This window comes from Mirounga angustirostris, unplaced genomic scaffold (assembly GCF_029215605.1).
Source record: "Mirounga angustirostris isolate CCGP_5_RB_7025 unplaced genomic scaffold, mMirAng1.0.hap1 SCAF_2, whole genome shotgun sequence".
NCBI lineage: Eukaryota > Metazoa > Chordata > Mammalia > Carnivora > Phocidae > Mirounga > Mirounga angustirostris.
The window spans coordinates 32,824,037-32,845,067 of NW_026991710.1; the positions used below are offsets into that span (position 1 = coordinate 32,824,037).

The following is a 21,031-nucleotide window of genomic DNA, read 5'->3' on the forward strand; positions in this document are numbered from 1 at the left end:
ACAGCTTGGGGCAATAGCTGGTTCTGTCTAATGTCTAATGGCTTTTGTGTGTAATCTAAACATAATTGTTAAAAACAATTAAAAAGACTAAGTAAAAAGTTTTTAGTTAAACTTTAGTTTCCTCCAAATCTTTCTGATAACCTGAAACCTTTAAGTTCTGTTAATTTAGATAGTGATTTGTTAAATTCATTAAATATCCATATCATTTCCAAATAAGATAAAATATTGAAACACTAATTACTAAACACAGGTTTATCGATTTTTTACTTCCTTTTACAGGGGAACTAAAGATATTTGGGGAAAGCATGTTTCTAGAAGTTATAGAAAGTAAACAGGGGGCACCTGGGTGGCTCAGTCATTAAGCGTCTGCCTTCGGCTCAGGTCATGATCCCAGGGTCCTGGGATCGAGCCCCACGTCGGGCTCCCTGCTCCGCGGGAAGCCTGCTTCTCCCTCTCCCACTCCCCCTGCTTGTGTTCCCTCTCTCACTCTCTCTCTCTGTAAAATAAATAAATAAAATCTTAAAAAAAAAAAAAAAAAAGTAAACAGTCTGCCAAGCCACAGGATGCTAATGCAATGACAGCTCACAATTTTTTACTTCTTCACTTTCATTAGAAACTAAGGTTTCGGGGCACCTGGGTGGCTTAGTCATTAAGTGTCTGCTTTCAGTTCGGGTCATGATCCCAGGGTTCTGGGATCAAGCCTCGAGCCCCATGTCCCCACGTCGGGTTCCCTGCTCAGCAGAAAGCCTGCTTCTCCCTTTCTTACTCCTCCTGCTTGTGTTCCCTCTCTGTCTCTCTCTGTCAAATAAATAAAATCTAAAAAAAAGAAAAAGAAACTAAGGTTTCTAAAGGTTAAAAACTTTAATATATGTTATATAATAAGGGAAACATCTCCCTATGCAAGGAAAGTAGGATGTGTTTTTGGTAAAGAAGGCATGTAAATTGGGACTGGATCCTCAAGTATGGCTAAGACACGCCATGCTACTGTTCCCAGTTTTCTCCCACTCTTCTGATTTGGAATCACTAAGAACAAAGACTGCCCTGGAATCTCCTTGGAAGGGATTATACCAGGTCTTCATCACTACCCAGATGATAGGGACTCAACCCTGGATACACATCCCACAGCTGACAAAAACTACACCTGACAACTGGTCCTATACAAACACCAGAGACCTCCAAATCAAACTGACTAGGAAGATTAGCTGACATCGAGGTGCTTCCTCCCAAGACACTGGATCAAGACTTCATATTTTAACTAAACATGAAACCCTTTCATCTTCCCTTTCTTTTCCTTACTGTGATACTGGCCTGGAAAGATGATGTTATCATCCATATCTCCCAGGCCACTGCTTGGGGGGGCGGGGGGGGGAGGAACCCAATGGAATTTAGAACAATTTTTTAAGTGAAAGAGAAAACCTAACGACCTGTGGCTTGAACGAGCAAACACAGTAATTCCTGTGAATTAATCTATTAACAGTACTACCTTAACGGGAATGGTTTGTGCCCAGACAGGGTTTGTCTTTGTTTATGGTGGTTATCATTCTATAAATGCCTAGACAGCTGGCAATGCCTCTTTGGTTATCAAAGTGTGCCCATTACACCTCATTGGTCAACTCCCCTGAATTTACACTGCCAAGTTAGAAAAGACCTACCAAGGCTTTCATGATCCAAGATTCACTTTCTTTTTTTTTTTTAAGATTTTATTTATTCATTTGAGAGAAAGAGAGACAGAGAGAGCACAAGCAGGGGGAAAGGCAGAGGGAGAGGGAGAAGCAGACTCCCCATTGAGTTGGGAGCCCAACGTGGGGCTCGATCCCAGGACCTGGAGATCATGACCTGAGCTGAAGGCAGATGCTTAACCATCTGAGCTACACAGGCGCCCCTCAAGATTCACTTTCTCTGGCAGGGCCCTACTTCCAGTTAGAAGTAAATCTAAATGAGGCTCCAATTAGAAACCTCTCCTTAACTCTTAAAAGTATTACAAAATCCACAATAGCTGTCTAACAAAAATCCTTACACTATCTGGCCACAGCTGTTATTTTTGTTTTTTGTGGTTTTTTGTTTGTTTCAGTTTTTCTTCCTAATAGGATAGCCCTTATTTATCTTTTAACTGAGCAAGGAGGTTATCTGTGCTGTGTGACCCCCACTACCTGCTGCACCTGGATTAACATTTCTGGGAAAGTTGAAACTCAGTTACATAAGATCACTGAGCAAGACACGTGGCTTAAAAAAAAATGACCTCTGACCTCTTTCAGCAGGGTTTTACTTACTTACTTACTATTTTGATTGGTTTTGGTCTTGGGAACCATAGCTCTGAAGTGCATTCCAAACACTGGGAAATCATCCTGAATAATAATCGTAACAATCTCCCTGGCACACTGTATTCTCAAAAGCTGACATGCATGTTCCTAGCTGCTGACCACCATGCAAATGATCTCCCTAAGATGGGAACATCAGAAAAGGAACAAAGAGGGGTGCCTGGCTGGCTCAGTTGGTAGGGCATGTGACTCTTGATCTTGGGGTTGTGAGTTCAAGCTCCACGTTTGGTGTGGAGATTACATGAAAATAAAATCTTTTTTTAAGATTGTATTTATTTATGGGAGAGAAGAAGAGAGAAAGTACAAGCAGAGGGAGGGGCAAAGGCAGAGGGAGAAGCTGACTTCCTGCTGAGCAGGGAAGCCAACTCAAGGCTTGACCTGAGAACCACAGAATCGTGACCTGAGCCCAAGGCAGACGCTTACCTAAGCCACCCAGGTGCCCCAAAAATAAAATCTTAAAAAAAAAATTGTGAACTTCAAATTGTGGCCTATCACAGAGTAAGCAAAAAAGAAAAAAATGTCACAACCTGTGAATACCCCAAACAAAAAATGGACAGACACTGGGACCTGAGCCAAAGGCAGAAGCCTTAATCCCCAAAATGATGGTATTTGGAGGTAGGGCCTTTGAGAAGTAATTAGGTCATGAGAGTGGATCCCTTATGAATGGAATTAATGTCCTTAAAGAAACATAAGAGAGATGATCTCTCTCTGTACCATGTGAAGATACAGCAAGAAGACATCCATCTACAAACCAGGAAGAGGGCTCTCACCAGACACTGAATCTGCCAGCACCTTGATCATGGACCTACCAGACTCCAGAACTATGACAAATCAATGTTTGCTGTCTAAGCCACCCAGTCTCTGGTATTTGGTTGTATCAGCCCAAACTAATGAAGAGAACTTTGCAGCCTTTATAAGAAGGCCCTCTGAAAGAAAAAAAGTTATCTAAAATGATACCAATGTTGAGTGGGGCAGGGGCACATTAAGTAACTTAATAGTAGCCAGGAAATAACTGGGAAGATTTTGAAAAGTTAAGAGTAACAAGTGAGACACCAAGATGGACTACAACTGATATTTAAGATGGAAGAGACAGATCAATGAAACAATTCATATATTAACTTAAAGGAATTTCATTCATTCAAAAATTAGCACCTGTATTAGGCATTAGAAATATAAAAATGGGCAAAAACTGATATAGTCCTTCCCCAACAGTGTTCACATTCTAATGGTCAAGACAGACATTAACCTAAATATTTTTAATCTTTTTAATTATTTTTTTAATTCTAAGATTTTATTTATTTATTTGGCAGAGAGAGCACATGCAGGGAGAGTGGCAGGCAGAGGGAAAGGGAGAAACAGGCTTCCCACTGAGCAGAGAGCCTAATGTGGGGCTCAATCCCAGCCCCCTGGGATCATGACCTGAGCCAGAGGCAGACGCCTAACCAACTGAGCCACCCACACGCCCCTAACCTAAATATATTTTTTTTAATTATAAATACAAACTTCTAAATGCTATAAAAGATAAATGGACCAAAGGACTGAAAACACAAGCCACAAAATGAGAAAAAATATTTGCATATCATGTATCTGATAAGAGTTTAATATCCAGAATATATGAAGAACCCCTCTAACAAGAAAAAAATAACCCAATTTTTAAATAGGTAAAGGACTTGAATAGACATTAAAGATACACAATGACCAATAAGCATATGAAAAAATGCTTAATGTCATTAATCATCAGGGAAATAAAAATCAAAACCATGAGATATCACTTCATACCTATTTGGATTACTATAATCAAAAAAATAAAAATAAGTGAAGTGAAGAAATCAGAAAACTTGGCGTGCCTTGGTGGCTCAGTTGGTTAAGCGACTGCCTTCAGCTCAGGTCATGATCCTGGAGTCCCAGGATCGAGTCCCGCATCGGGCTCCCTGCTCAGCGGGGAGTCTGCTTCTCCCTCTGGCCCTCACCCCACTTGTGCGCTTGCTCTCTCTCATTCTCTCTTTCAAATAAATAAATAAAATCTTAAAAAAAAAAAAAAAAGAAATCAGAACACTTCCATACTGCCGGTGGGAAGATAAAATGGTGTAGCCTCTCTAGAAAACAGTTTGGTGGTTCCTCAAAAAGTTAAAACAGAGGGGTGCCTGGGTGGCTCAGATGGTTAAGTGCCTGCCTTCAGCTCGGGTCATGATCTTCAGGTCCTGGGATCAAGCCCCATGTCTGGCTCCCAGCTCAGTGGGGAGTCTGCTTCTCCCTCTCCCTCTGCCTCTCCCCCTGCTTGTGCTCTCTCTCTCAAATGAATAAAATCTTTAAAAAAAAATTATCAATGACCCAGCAATTCTACTTCTAGGTATATACCCCAAAGATTTGAAAATGGACTCCAACAGATACTTGTATGCTAAATATTCACAACAGCATTATTCATGATAGCCAAAAAGTAGAAACAACCCACATGGCCATCAATTGATAAATGGAGAAACAAAATGTGGTTTATACATGCAATGGAATACTATTCAGCCATAAAAAGGAATGAAGTTATGACACATGGATTACTCTGTGAGAACATTATGCTAAGTGAAATAAGTCAGACACAAAAGAACAAATATTGTATGATTCCACTTAAATGAAATCTACAACAAGAAAATTCATACAGACAGAAAGTAGAATGGTGGTTTCCAGGGGCTGGGGAAAAAGGGAATGGAGAGTCATTGCTTAACAAATAGAGAATTTGTTTGGAGTAATAAAAAAGTTTTGGAAATACATAGTGGTGATAATTGTACAACACTGTGAAGGTAATTAGTGCAACTGAATTTTAAATTTGAAAGAATGGTTAAAATAGCAAAATTTGTTATTTAATATATATATTATATATTTTACCACAATTTAAAAAACAAAACAAAACATTCTGGTTGTCCAGAACTAGAGGGCTTGGGAAGAAAGGGGGACTGACTACTAACTGGTACCTGCTTTCTTTTGGGGTTAAAAAAATGTTCTAAAATTGATTATGGTGATGGTCACACAACTGCATGAATATACTAAAAACCACTGCATTTTAGACTTTAAATGATGCATCGTTATGGCATGTGAATCAGGTCTCAAAAAGGCTGTTATTTAAAAAAAAAACAACAACAACAAAGAGGGGCACCTGGCTGGCTCAGTCAGAAGAGCGTGCAACTCTTGATCTCGGAGTCATGAGTTCGAGCCCCACATTGGCCACAGAGATTAAATCTTTTTTTTTTTTTAAAGATAAATGGTGTTTAGAGAGCACATACAGGTTCTAAACTTACCTAGGGAGTCAGGGAAGATTTTATCAAGAAGTTAACTTTGAGTTGAAAGTGGAAGGATGCACTGGAATACAATACCGAAGTAGAAGGTGTGAGGATTAGGGTCTGGAGGGCATTCCAGACACAAGAGGAATAGGAGTGTAAAGGCCCTGAAGCAAGTAAGGAACTCAAAGAAAGCCACTATGTGTTGGAATCCGGACAGCAAGAAGAGTCATCTGAAACCAGACCAGCGAGGTCAAGGGATGGGCCACACAGGGTCTTCTAGGCCATGTTCAAGATTAGGTCTTCCTCCAAATAGCAATGTAAAGTTCATAAAGGGTATGTTTCGAAAAGATCACCTTGGCTGTATTATGGAAAACTGATAGGAGGAAAACTAGTCAATACAGGAAGCCTACTCAAAATGCTTTCAATAGGTCAGAGATAATGGTGTCCTTTCCAGAATTATCTAGGTTTAATGACAGCATATTAAATCACTGGGGGGGGGGGGGGGAGACAAATTATTCCATAAACCATAAATGATATAGGGCACAGCTGACTCCCCACCCTCATTCCTTACACCAAAACAAATTCTAGATGTGTTAGTGATTTAACTTTTTTTAAAAATATTTTATTTATTTATTTGTCAGAGAGAGAGGGGACACAAGCAGGGGAAGTGGCAGGCAGAGGGAGAGGGAGAAGCAGGCTCCCCACTGAGCAAGAAGCCTGATGCAGGGACTCAATCCCAGAACCCTGGGATCACGACCTGAGCAGAAGGCAGCCGCTTAACCGCTGAGCCACCCAGGTGTCCCAGTGATTTAACTTTTAAAATAAGGCCACACAAAGAACAGTCAACTAAAGCAACTGGAACAATGGATTAGAATAGAATATCCACAAACTGACCCATGATTTTTAAGGGGAATTTAGAATATGAAAAAGGTGCCAATTTCAACCACCAACTATTTAATAAATGGTATGATAACTTTTTTTTAAATTGAAGTATGATGCATACATAGAAGACTGGAAAAATATACATGCAACTTAGTAAGTGGTTAGCTCTAGGGAAAAGAATATAATTTTAAGACAGACTTTCACTTTGTCAATTTTTAAATGAATTATAATGAATGTGTTTTCATATATTAAGACTTTCAAAATACAGAAGTTTAATTTTTAAAAGTCACAAATGTATAACTATAAGAAGACTACTGGAATACTTGCAAAGCAACATAAATCCAAGAAACTGTACAGGACCAATAAATGTGACAGTCAAAAATTTTAAGTTTCTATAAACCAAAAATATACTGTAAAATAAAAAGACAAAGAACTTGGAAAAACACTTGCAACACATATCTGATTAATTTCCTTAATTTACAGTGAACTCTGAAAAATCAATATAGAAACAGCAACCTTACAAAAAATGAGCAAAGATCATGTTCACAGGAAAATACAGAGCCAATAACAAAAAATATAAGAGGTGCCAAATCCAGTTATCACTTTCAACTATCCAAAGATTGGTAAAAATTAATATATCTAGTTAACTTGGATATCCATATCCAAATAATCATTCAACGTTGTTGTATAAGGATGTTCACTGTTTATGAAAGCAAAAAAATGATAAAGCAAAGTGTCTATCCTTCATCCCTGTGGTTCTGATTAAATAAACGATAGTATGAGTACATGAAATCCTACACAGCTGTTGAAAACAATGAGGCATGGGGCACCTGGGTGGCTTAGTCAGTTAAGCATCTGACTTTGGCTCAGGTCATGGTCTTAGGGTCCTGGGATGGAGCCCTGCAGCTGGCTCAGAGCTCAGTGGGGAGTCATCTTGTCCTTCTCCTTCTGCCTGTCCCCCTGCTCGTGCTCGCTGTCTCTCTCTCAAATAAATAAAATCTTAAAAAAAAAAAATGAGGCAAATTTCTTCGTAATGATTTGGGGAGATATCCAAGATAGACTGAGGTGAAATCAAGTTTCAGAACAGTCAGGGCAAACCTACTTCCCATCTAGTATCTTCAGAGATCTGTATGCCTGAGCTAAGGGGAGGTGGGAATTGGAAAGGGAAGAGGAGTCGCAGGCCATCTAAGCTGGGGGGCCTAATTCTTCCAGAAGGTAGGAAATACCAAATACAAACTCTGACTACTTCACAGTTTCATCTGAGCCCAATTTTTTATAAAATGATTAGCCTTCATGTTAGAGAACTTACTATACATATCCAATACAGAATACCCTGAAAGTAAATATCCCACTCATAGGCAGATAAAATTCACCCTTGAAAGCCTGTTTCTCACCTGTCTTTTCAAATCCATAAACAAATCTCCACTTACAAATACTGGTCCTTCCTTCCTTCCTATCTGTGCCTCCCCAGGCCAGTAAAATGTCAGCTGAGATTAAAAGATATAAGATTTTTTAAAATGAAATTCAAATACTAAAATGCCTGGTATCTACCCAGTTCTGTAGCCTCTGAACACAGAAATGCTAACAAATTGCCTTTTATAAAGAAAGGGAGACTTGTTTCTATCACCCATAAAAATTGCAAAACACAGCTATTTTTAAGTCTTTTTTTAATCCATCTGATTAATAAAACTAGATTCCACCAATACCACCATCACCCTCCACCTCCAAAAAGCCCACAGCTTCTTGAGGGCAGGAACCTACCTTAGTCATCACTCCGTCTCCAAACACCTCCTTCACTGCTTAAGCCACAGCAATGAATAAATATTTGCTGAACCCCTGACGTTAATTTTCTCTGTATCTATACATGCCAGAAGCATGCAAATCAACTAGAATTTTATTTTTTTAAAAGATTTTATTTATTTATTTGACAGAGAGAGAGACAGCGAGAGAGGGAACACAAGCAGGGGGAACAGGAGAGGGAGAAGCAGGCTTTCCGCGGAGCAGGGAGCCCGATGCAGGGCTTGATCCCAGGACCCTGGGATCATGACCTGAGCCGAAGGCAGACTCTTAACGACTGAGCCACCCAGGCACCTCTTATTTTATTTTTTTTAAAGATTTTACTTGTCAGAGAGAGAGAGCACAAGCAGGGGAAGTGGCAGGCAGAGGGAGAAACAGGCTCCCCACTGAGCAAGGAGCCCGATGTGGGCTTTGATCCCAGGACAGTGGGATCATGACCTGAGCTGAAGGCAGATGCCTAACTGACTGAGCCACCCAGGCATCCCAAATCAACTATAATTTTACTTTTACTTTTAAAGATTTTATTTATTTATTTGACAGAGAGAGAGAGAGATAGCGAGAGCGGGAACACAAGCAGGGGGAGTGGGAGAGAGGGAAAAGCAGGCTTCTTGCTGAGCAGGGAGCCCGATGCGGGGCTTGATCCCAGAACCCTGGGATCATGACTTGAGCCGAACGCAGATGCTTCACCGACTGAGCCACCCAGGTGCCCCTCAACTAGAATTTTAAAGTATATGCCAGTATTAATTAGCCTCCAGTAAAATGAGAAAATGTATTTATACATAGGACATTCTCCAATAGTGCTATGCTTCTGTGGAATTTCCTTCACATTAACTTGAGCTATTTTAAGTACTATGCAGTTTTCAGTTAGTAGTTTCCACTTTAAAATTATTTGGTTTTTTTGAAAACAGAATGGAACAGTTCTTTTTTGGCCAGGACCTCAGAACAAGCATCAGTGCATACCAGCAGCTAAGCAGTAGAGCAAAAAATTTAACCAATCCCACCTCACATTTAAATCTGTGTCCAGAGACATTAAGAAGCTGCTCTACCGTGGGCAAGACAGAACTCTATCATTACTGAATGGGAATTCTGGTATTTCATAATTTATTTGGGGTGTTTTACAAATACGTAGAATTTATTTCAGAGTACAGCAAGGCATTTTACAAATACCTAAGGGTATTAAAACAATGGTTTTGATGTCCTCGTTGCAGAGTTGTTGTTCACCTCCTCAATATATGTCCCTACTACGAGAACAATGCTAAATAATACCAAAGTCATGGACTTGACTCTTAAGACAACCAGCTTTACTGCAATTGGTCATAAAATGCCTAAGTCATGAAAATACAAACAATACACTGAAAAAAATCAAGATCCAAAATAATCCAGGGGAGGAAGAAAGGAATTAAATGTGGGCATAGATAAAATAGATGGAATAAAATAGGCCATTCGTTGATAATTACTGAAGTTGGGTGACAGCTACTAGAGAGTTCCTATACAATTCTTTTCCATATTTTAAAATTTTTGATAAGTATTTAATTTATACATCTGTATTTTCCTGTTACAATTAATACAATTAATATAATTCCTAATACAATTAATACAATTAATACAATTGTGACAGCAATCTGTGGGCATAAATTAACCAACAGTTTATAGGCTGGTTAATTTAAAGAAAAGGTTGCACACAACTAAAGCTCTCAAACCATCCTCTCCTAAACAACTCCTATCATAGAAAAGAAGTCAAAGGATACACTCCGAATATTGGGAGAGCAAAAGCTATTCCCCATATCCCTCAGATCCAGGTCATTTCCTCCTTCTGCTGCAACTAGCAAACCTTTCCTGGTAGGGTTCAGCTGTAATAAGTCAGTTGAGTCATCCTGTTTCTATAAGCTGATGGAACTTTCCAGTGCTGTTAACCAGTTTATGATCTGCTGTTAGAACCTTAAACGCTCCAGCTCATGCTGGGTGGGTTTAATTTACCTTATCTCACCTTCAGGAAGTCAAATTTAATTGCCTACTTATAACTTCAGAAAAGGTGAAAAAGTAGATATTGTAGTTTCACTATCCTATTTTCTAGAACTATGCCCTGGAATTACATGCTATATACAGGACTGATTCCTTGGGAAATAAATTTCTTAAAAGTGGTTCTTTTTTAAAAAAAAAAGATTTTATTTTTTTATTTGAGAAAGAGAGAGCATGAGCTGGGTGAGGACAGAGGGAGAAGCAGACTCCCTTGCTAATCGGGGAGCCCAATGCGGGGCTCGTTCCTGGAACTCCGGGATCATGACCTGAGCCAAAGATAGATGCTTAATTGACTGAGCCACTCAGGCACCCCTTAAAAGTGGTTCTTAATGAGGCTAAACATTCTTAACAGCAAATCATAAAACAGCAAAGTTATCAGTGTTACATATTTTTATCAGATCACTTGGTATCAGTGGTATCCCCAGAAGTATACAGAGTAAAATGGAAAATGTCAACTTTCCCATTCCTCCCTCCCCAAGGCTACTCCCTTTCCCCAGAGGTACCACCACTGATAGTCTGGTATGAATACTTGCGTGTCTTTTCATATGTATGTACACCCTTATAAATACATACATACACATATCATTTTGGTGGATCTTACAGATCATATTATACATATTCTGCAACTTGCCTTTTTGTAGCATAAAAAACCTTCAGATGAGGGCACCTGGGTGGTTCAGTTGGTTAAGCGGTTAAGCTCCCTGCTCAGCGGGGAGTGTGCTTCTCCCTCTGTCCCTTCCCCTCCCTGTGCTCTCTCTCTTTCACATAAATAAATAAAATCTCAAAAACAAAAACAAAAACCTTCAGACTTTTCAAAACATAAAACTCTACTTCATTCTTTTTAATGGCTACATAATACTCCAAAAACATGAACACACAATTTTAGCATTCCTTTAGTAGAGATTACTTAGGGACTTGCCAATGTTTCTTAAGTAAACTCTACCCCCAACAGGGTGCTCAAATGACCCTGAGATCAAGAGTTGCATGCTCTACTGACTGAGCCAGCCAGGCCCCCATGGACTTTCCAACTTTTTATTAGTATAATACTGCAACAACCATCTTTGTGCCCATATTTTTGTGGGGCTAAATACAAAAAAAAAAATTAAATATCTAGGCCTACGGTCATTCACAAAAAGCCTTTGCCAATTGTAATTCTATCAACAGCACACAGTACATGTTACTAACTGTGTAACACAGTAATTACATACAGTATTATTTTCACTGATAGTACAATAACCTATGGATATACTCAAAAATATCTGTGCCAGAAAGTCAGGTCCCAAAAATATATCTCATTGTTTTTATTTCCTAATTCCAGTAAGGCTGCATATCTTTTCAAGTTTATTGGCATTTATATTTCTTCTTTTTCAAACTTGTCTTACTGATTTTAGCAGCTCTTTATACCTGCTTTTTATTATATTTATTTATTATAGCTTTTTATTTAGTATTAATCCATTGTTATACCATAGTAAGAACGTTTTATAGGTTATTTGCTTCCCTTCCTTCTAGGTAGTTCCAAAGCCAGATTCATAAGAGTCTATTTTTACATTTTTTCTATTTAAATATTTATATATCTTAGACTATTAGCTAAAGAGTTAATAAAATTACAAATGATAAAAAAAGATCTAGGGGTGCCTGGGTGGCTCAGTCGGTTAAGCATCTGCCTTCAGCTCAGGTCATGATCCCAGAGCCCTGGGATGGAGCCCTCCCCTCCATCAGGCTCCCTGCTCAGTGGGGGAATCTGCTTCTCCCTCTCCCTCTGCCCCTCCTCGCCGCCTGTGCTATTTCTCTCTCTCTCACTTGCTCTCTCTCTCTCTCAAATAGATAAAACCTTAAAAAAAATAGATCTAAAATCCTAAGACAGTAATTGAAAATAACATCCAATGACAATACGAAATAGTATTTGGAAAGTATTTTAATTTAATGTTTTAACTCACACACTGATTTCTTCCAAAGACATGCTGACAGATCTAAAGGATAACAATAAACCCTAGATTTTCTTTTGATAATTTTACTTAAGCTCTTTCATTTTGGAGCTATTTTTTGTTGCCATAGAGGTTAAGGACTCACATGAAAGAAAAAAATGTCTTCTAAGCCATTAAAGATTTAGACATTTCTATGTTAGTATGTGTATATGAGTGTTCATTCTGGTTCCTCTTACAGAAGAAAACATTTGGTTTGGTTAGATCCTTTTAAGAAACTATTATATTCTAAATTCCTTTAAAAGAGATAATTTTAAAATACCTAGGAGTAACAAGAATTTCCAAAACAGAATAAATGTTAACACAGGTTTCAAGGTCATAAAAGTCATTTTCAAATGAGTTAGCAATTTTTATAACACACTGCAAAACAGTAAATATTTCAAAAGTGCTTTTAACACAAAATGGTTGGGAGACTCAGTCATGAATTTTTAAAGGAAATAATCTAGTCATATGCTAAATAATCTAGTCATATGCTAAATTAACCTACAATAGTTCTTACTATATCTTCAGACAAAACCCTGAAGATCATTAAAAATTAGGGGCTAGTAAGCAAAATGGTAGATAAATCTCTTAAGTTTCTAAGAGACAAAAGAGCTAAAATAGCCAAGAGAGTCTCTAGAAAAATTTTGGAAAGGTAGAGCTCAAGAGAAAAGATAATTCCCAAAAGAGTCACTACAGCTAATTAACAAACATAAAAAAGTCACCCTTGGGCACCGGGCTAGCTCAGTTGGTAGAGCATGGACTCTTGATCTTTAGTTCAAGCCCCAACCAAACTGGGGGATAGAGTTTACTTTAAAAAAAAAAGGTCACCTTAACCAAGTCATCAAATACATGCAAATTAATGTGAACTTTCACTTAAAAAACAAAACACAAAAAGTACAAGAGTACACTGAAAGTTTACTCATACACTGCTGGTCCTGCAGTTAACTGCTACAACACTTCTGAAAAGTAATTTGACAATCTGTATCAAGAACTATAGGGGGGCGCCTGGGTGGCTCAGTCGTTAAGCGTCTGCCTTCGGCTCGGGTCATGATCTCAGGGTCCTGGGATCGAGTCCCGCATCGGGCTCCCTGCTCCTTGGGAGCCTGCTTCTCCCTCTGCCTCTCTCTCTCTCTCTGTCTCTAATGAATAAATAAATAAAAAATCTTTAAAAAAAAAAAAAAAAAGAACTATAGGGGTGCCTGGCTGGCTCCTTTGTAGAACATGCAACTCTTGAACTCTTGATCTAGGGACTGTGAGTTTGGGCCCCACACTAGATGTTGAGTTACTAAAAAATAAACTTAAAAAAAAAAAAGGACTATAAAAATGTTCGTATCAATGGGGTGCCTGGGTGGCTTAGTCGTTGGGCGTCTGCCTTGGGCTCAGGTCGTGATCCCGGAGTCCTGGGACAGAGCCCCACATCGGGCTCCCTGCTCAGCGGGAAGCCTGCGTCTCCCTCTCCCACTCCCCCTGCTTGTGTTCCCTCTCTTGCTGTGTCTCTCTGTCAAAAAAAAATTCCTATCAATGACATGTGTGTTATTTGTGGTTTATTTTCAAATAGTCCAATGGGGGGGGGGGAAGCAGAGGGATAGAAAGGACTAAATCTTCCATATAGAATTCCAAATAATTTAAGTAGATTGAATCCCTCTAAGAGGTAAAGCTTAACTCTCCTCTGACCTTGAATGGGGACTGGACTTAGTGACTTACTTCTAAAGGGTAGAATACAGAAAGAGAAGGTGACTTTATAGTGGAGAAACCTAGCAAATACTACCTTAACCAAAAGATCAAGGTATACAACATTAGTGATAAATCACATTGCTATCATGTACCCTTTAATAAGATGTGATGAGAAAGGCAGTTCATCTCTGTGGTATTCTTCCCCCAAAACATCACACTAAGTCTAATCATGAGAAAAATCATCAAACCCAAACTGAGAAAAATTCTACAAAATACCTAACCAATACTCCTCAAAACTGTCAAAGACAGGAAATTCCTCAAAACTGTCAAACAAGGAAAGCACACAAAACTATCACAGACCAGAGAAGACAAAGCAGACTAACACTATTTCCAGGTGATCCTAGGAGAGTCCTTACAAATGAAGAAACAGATTATTACTGACATTCTATTTATCTTAAATTAGCGATATTGGGCAATGTACTTTTAATTCCACAATTTTCCATCATTCTCCAGAAACTTTTTGGGGTGCCCTCCCTGTAATTCTACCAAAAGGCTAATAATTTTTACTTGATGTAGAATACTATGTATTAGGCATTTCTGACCTTCCAAGCAAACATTCAACCCCTCTACATTTTATGACTTGAAGTCTTTGGTCTCTGCTGCCCCTGCTCCACTGAGGTCCCAACATAAACTGCATGCATGACTTGGAAAAGTTCTTTTCCTTTCCTTTTTAAATAAATCCTCTACAGCAAAACATAACAAAATGGCAACTTCTCCTCTATACATCTCATATTTAGTCCTTAAAAAAAGGTGGGGGAGGGGGCGGGCGGGCGCCTGGGGGGCTCAGTCAGTAGAGCATGTGACTCTTATTCTTGGGGTCATGAGTTCAAGCCCCACACTGGGTGTGGGTGGGGGAGAGGAGGAGCAGAGAAGGTGAAGGGGAGGGAGAAGGGGAGGAGGGGGAGGGAGGAGGAGAAAAGAAGAGAAAACAAAGCAAAGCAAAGCAAAGCAAATCAGGTCTAAGAACCCAGAATTACTGCAACTTGATTTTTATTTTTCCCAAGGCTGCATTATGAAAATATGTACCCTTATTTAACCTCCCTACTTTGTTGCCAATCGCTAGTTTTCTCTCTTCTTCAATAAAGGTTAGTTCCTTGCCCTGCTTCCAAGAGCAATATTACTAAAAATTCATTTCCCTCATAAGAAATGAGTCAGAAATCCAGGATGCTTGATGTGATACTCTTACCATTAAGGGGGAAAAAGTATGTAGAATTACTATATTCCCAGAATTTAAACACAGGGAAGAATTATGCTACATTACAATGATTGTACTGGTTCTGTTAAGGTGATCAGACGACATTTTCCCATTTTCTTAAGTTTCTATACTACATTTTACTGCTTGAATCAATTATGTATTTACATAAGGGTATGTAAATTTGTATATACTCATACATTCATACATAAACATTCATATATAAACAAATGATTCTACCCAAAATACTAAAGACTGATGCCAAAACTCCCACACATTACTAACTTAAATATAAATTTTTATCTATAGAGAGATGTTTGCAAATGATCTAAAACCTGAAGAATTTAGTATTTGAAAATAATTATATAAGTGGTTGCCTCTGGAAAGGGGGCCTAAGTGGCCAGGGGGCAGAAGTAGTAAGGACATTTCACTGTACACCATTTTGCAGCTTCTGAAACTATTCAAAAAGTATTTTTTTACAAGAACAACCATACAGGTAAGCTTCTTGTTCTTCCCCCTACCAGAACCATTAGCTCTAGGAACAAATAACTGCATCTCAATTTTCTCTTGGACTGAATATGCTAAATTTTCTTAACCCTCTATCTGACCCTTTGTCATCACTGAATTTGTTGGCTAGAGTTAATATATAATAAAAGGGTGGGACACCTGGGTGGCTCAGTTGGTTAAGCGTCTGACTCTTGACTTTGGCTCAGGTCACGATCTCAGGGTTGTAAGATTGAGCCCCATGTTGGGTTCCATGCTGGGAAAGAAGCCTGCTTAAGATTCTCTCTCTCCCTCTCCCTCTGCCCCTTCCCCACCTCCCTCTCTCAAAAAAAAAATTGTGTGTATGTGTGTGTTTATATACATCTATACACATACATACATATATATAATATAAAAGGGTTTCTAAACTTTTTAAGTAAATGTATTACAAAATGAACCAAATCCCATCATCAACAAGAAGGGACTAAGTATATAATGGACCACACAATGGGTACTTCTAAAATCAGCCTCTGCCCTAAATCTGGGGTAATCATTCTTTGCAAACTCAGTTTGGAAAAGTTTACCTTTCCCTAAAGAGTACACTTACCATGATGAGCACTGAGTAACGTACAGCACTGCTGAATCACTATATTGTACACTCGAAACTAACATAATGCTGTATATTTACTATACTGGAATTAAAATTAAAAACTCAAAAAAAAAAGCTTACCATTCCTTTCTCCTACTCACTCTCTGGTGGAAGCTTTAACAAGAAAACCAAATCCTGAAACTGTAAATACCACAAACTACTATGTTGATATGATGTTTTGTCAAATTGAGTTTAAAATAAAGGTAAATGGAAATGCACTTTTAAAATCATTTTAAAAATACACATAAAAAAAGAACAAAAGGAAAAAGACAAGGACTAGACTAGTTTTGTTACAGGCATTTTCCCAAGGCACATCCAGAATGAAAGACATCTGGATGCACACTATAGCTGGGATGGCAAGGAGAAAAAAAGAAGGTGGAGGAAGCAGAAGGGTAAGAGATAATACTATGACCAGTAAATAAGAAATAAATTCTTTCTTATAGAATTTTCTAAACATACCAACCATGAAATGTATTTATTTATACATCAAATGATAGGATTAATAAATGGTCCTAGGAAAACCTCCTAGCAATTAAGAAGGGAAAAAACCCATCAGTAATTCTAGAAGACAATTTAGTTGACTATTTGACCATTGTGGAAGAACATACAATGGAAAATACCAACAAATTTAAAACATAATACTGTGTGCATTTAAAAAAAAAAAAAGCCAAATAAAATAAAAAGAGCAAAAGAATTAGGAAAAAAACATTTGACTAATATGGCTGGCAAAGGCATCTTAGTAACAGAGCATATGCAAACAGATTCTTTTTTTTTTTTTTTTTTTTTAAGATTTTATTTATTTGACAGAGAGAGACACAGCGAGAGAGGGAACACAACCAGGGGGAGTGGGAGAGGGAGAAGCAGGCCTCCCGCCGAGCAGGGAGCCGATGCGGGGCTCGATCCCAGGACCCTGGGACCATGACCTGAGCTGAAGGCAGACGCTTAACGACTGAGCCACCCAGGTGCCCCTGCAAACAGATTCTTAAGTAAGCTATAGACTGCATTTGAGATTACAAACTATAATAACTTTTATGGCAATATGAATCCAGAAGTTAAAAAATGTTCATGCCCTCTGAATTAATTCTGCTTCTATCAAAAAAAAAAAAAGAAAAATCTGAAATACAAAGATTTATGTACAAAGATGGTTCTCATACTTTTTATAAGAGTGAAAAACTGGAGCAATCTAAATGTCTGGGTAAAAGGGAATGTTTAAATTATGATACATACTGTAAAGTAATATGCAGCCAACTTTTTCATTTTCTTTCATAATGACATGGGGAAATGATCACAACACAATATTAAAGTATATCAAACAGGATATAAAAATAAGCATAGTACATGCACATGGTTAAAAAGCACAGGAAAACACATGCTCAAAAAAGCTGAAAGAATGCATACCAAAAATTCAACATTGGGTATCTCTGGGTGACAGGATTTTACTTTCCGCTTTATACATTTTAAGTATCATATAATGATCATATATTAACTCTTACAATAAGGAAAAAAACTTTGGATGCAGCACCTAAATCCAGGAAAGCTAACTCAGATTTATCAGTAAATGGCAAAAAGTAAATAAAGATATGGCAGGGATATGGTGAAGAGATTTAGGAGACATCAATCAATTGTAAAGTACAGACTTCGTTTGAATACTGATTCAAACAAACATTGTAAAAGAACATTTATGCAAGAACCAGAAACTCTGGGGCGCCTGGGTGGCTCAGTTGGTTAAGCGACTGCCTTCAGCTCAGGTCATGATCCCAGGGTCCTGGGATCAAGTCCCACATTGGGCTCCCGGCTCAGCAGGAAGCCTGCTTCTCCCTCTCCCACTCCCTCTGCTTGTGTTCCTGTTCTCGCTGTCTCTGTCTCTGTCAAATAAATAAATAAAATCTTTAAAAAAAAAAAAAAAAAAGAACCAGAAACTCTGAACACCGACTGGATTAAACGACATTTAGGAATTACTAATTTTTTTTTTTTTTTTTTTTTAGCGTAACTACAATGTCAATTATCACATCTAAGAAGAGTCCTTATCTCTGAGAGATCCCACTAGGTATTTTCAGTTAAAGAGAGATAATGCCTGGGATCTAGTTGAAAATAATCCTGCAAAGGGAGAAGTATAGACAAAATAAAACAGCTGTGAGTTAAATAATTGTTGAAGCCAAATGATGAGTATACAAGGAATCATTATACTTTTTTTTTTTTTTTTTTTTTAATTTGTCAGAGAGAGAGACAGAACACAAGCTGGGGGAGAGGCAGGCAGAGGGAGAAGCAGGCTCCTCGCCAAGCAAGGAACCCGATGCGGGACTCGATCCCAGGACCCGGGATCATGACCTGAGCTGAAGGCAGCCGCTTAACCGACTGAGCCACCCAGGCGTCCCTATACTATTTTATCTTTTAGCATCAAAAATTTCAAACATCTTAAGGTCTTTTTAAAATAGTTTTACAGGGTGCCTGGGTGGCTCAGTCCGTTAAACATCTGCCTTCGGCTCAGGTCATGATCTTGGGTCCTGGGACTGAGTCCCACATCAGGCTCCCTGCTCAGCGGGGAGTCTGCTTCTCCCTCTGCCCCCTCCCCTACCCCCCTCGTGCTCGCATGCTCTCTCTCTCACAAAAATAGATGGGTAATAAATGAATAAATAAAGATATAAATACAGTTTTACAGAAAAACAAAACACTCTTCTGCTTCCCCCCAGGCAAACATAGGGGGCTCTTCTTGAGAAAAGCATGGGTTAACCAAGGCTGATTCAAGGTCAGAGTATGAAAATTATCTTCTACAGTGATTTTAAAAAGTGATTTATGATGAAATCATCTTTTCAACTAGCCAACAAACCTTTTTTTTTTTAAGATTTTATTTATTTATTTGACAGACAGAGACACAGCGAGAAAGGGAACACAAGCAGGGGGAGTGGGAGAGGGAGAAGCAGGCTCCCCGCTGAGCAGGGAGCCTGATACGGGACTCGATCCCAGGACCCTGGGATCATGACCTGAGCCAAAGGCAGACGCTTAACCGACTGAGCCACCCAGGCGTCCCTAGCCAACCAAATCTTTACAGTGATCAAGAATGGTATCAAAATTCTTCCTATTTAAAAAATAAAAACCCATGGAGGACCTGGGTGCCTCAGATGGTTGGGCATCTGCCTTTGGCTCGGGTCCTGGTCCCAGAGTCCTGGGATTGAGCCCCACATTGGGGCTTGGAAGGGAGCCTGCTTCTCCCTCTCCTTCTACTGCTCCCCTTGCTTGTACTCTCTCGCTCTGTCAAATGGATGGATGAGGGGCACCTGGGTTGCTCAGTCATTAGGCGTCTGCCTTCAGCTCAGGTCATGGTCCCAGGGTCCTGGGATCCAGCCCCACATCGGGCTCTCTGCTCCGTGGGAAACCTGCTTCTCCCTCTCCCACTCCCCCTGCTTGTGTTCCCTCTCTCGCTATGTCTCTGTCAAATAAATAAATAAAATCTTTTTTAAAAAATGCATGGATGAAAACTTTTAAAAAATAAAAACCCACAGCAAAAGCAAAAGGCAAAGTAACAATTTTTAGAATGCATACAATTTGTTTTTTAAGACAGAAAACAGAGATGATGGTCAATGAAATAGGGAACTCAAAATAAGTATTCTATGCGTTTTTTCTAAAAAGCATCAATTCTACTGATGAAAGCTCCAAAGTTATAAAACCAAGAAAGTGAAATATGCCAGAAACTGCTAGAACTGCCTCCAGGTCATTCAGGGAGCCTACACCTGAGTTTGCTTTGTACTCTATTTTTAACCTTATTCCCAATTGTATCACAGAGGTAACTGCTCACCTCTAAAAATAATTTTCTTCTAGAAACAGCTTTCTGACCCCAAGTTTTTATGCAGAAGTTTTTATCCAGTAATAAATTAGACAACTGACCAAATGAAAGACTTTGGCTACCTTTCATATTAAACATGGAGAACAAAATATTTGTCTATCACTTTTAGTAATACTATCATTATGATGCTATAGACTAATATACTACAACTGAGTAGTTGGGATTACCTTCATCAGATGACCCAACATCTCAATGTAATAAGGTGTTCAAATTCACTAATATACAAGACTTTTTTTGTAACATATTCACTTGCTCTATTCTTTCATCGGAAGTGGATCTCAATCAAACATAGCCATACCTATAGTTTATATTTGCCTGTATATTTCCTTGGCTAACTACTTTCACATGCTAACAACAGTCCTTCTGACAAAGTCAAAGCAGGAGAATTATCCCTGTTTTTAAATGAGGAAAACAGGTTCAGGGAAGCTAGCAATTTGACCATGGTCACACATCTAATATGAGATAGACTCTGGACAGGAAGTCACAATGTAAATTCCTGACCAGGACTCATTCCACATCTGTCTGCTTTGACCAATCCTGCTAGTGACATTTGTTTCACTCTTACAAAGATCACTTCAGAGCAACTATCAACTGACTTCCTATTACTTCTTACTAACAACATACTTTTAAACACATTTGCACCTCTGATGGGAAGTAGGCAAGGAAAGGATGCATACACAAGTTCAAATTAGTCAATCATTTGCTAAAATTGTGCTAAAGCTATGCCTGGGAGAAGTTAAAGACATTTTAAAAATTTAAATGTTGAAATAAACCCCATTATATACCCTAAATATCACAATTCTTTGTTCGTAGGAGTTAAGACTCCCTGGATTCTATCATGACAAGTTTTAAAACTCAAATTAATAGCCAAGCAATTATAGTT

The 21,031-nt window shown here is 38.7% G+C and overlaps 1 protein-coding gene across 2 annotated transcripts in view; it reads right to left on the reverse strand.

The window, feature by feature from the left end:
* The window catches only part of SMIM14 (small integral membrane protein 14), an 83,503-nt gene that overhangs the window by 52,471 nt on the left and 10,001 nt on the right, over positions 1-21,031 (reverse strand). The window lies entirely within an intron of this gene.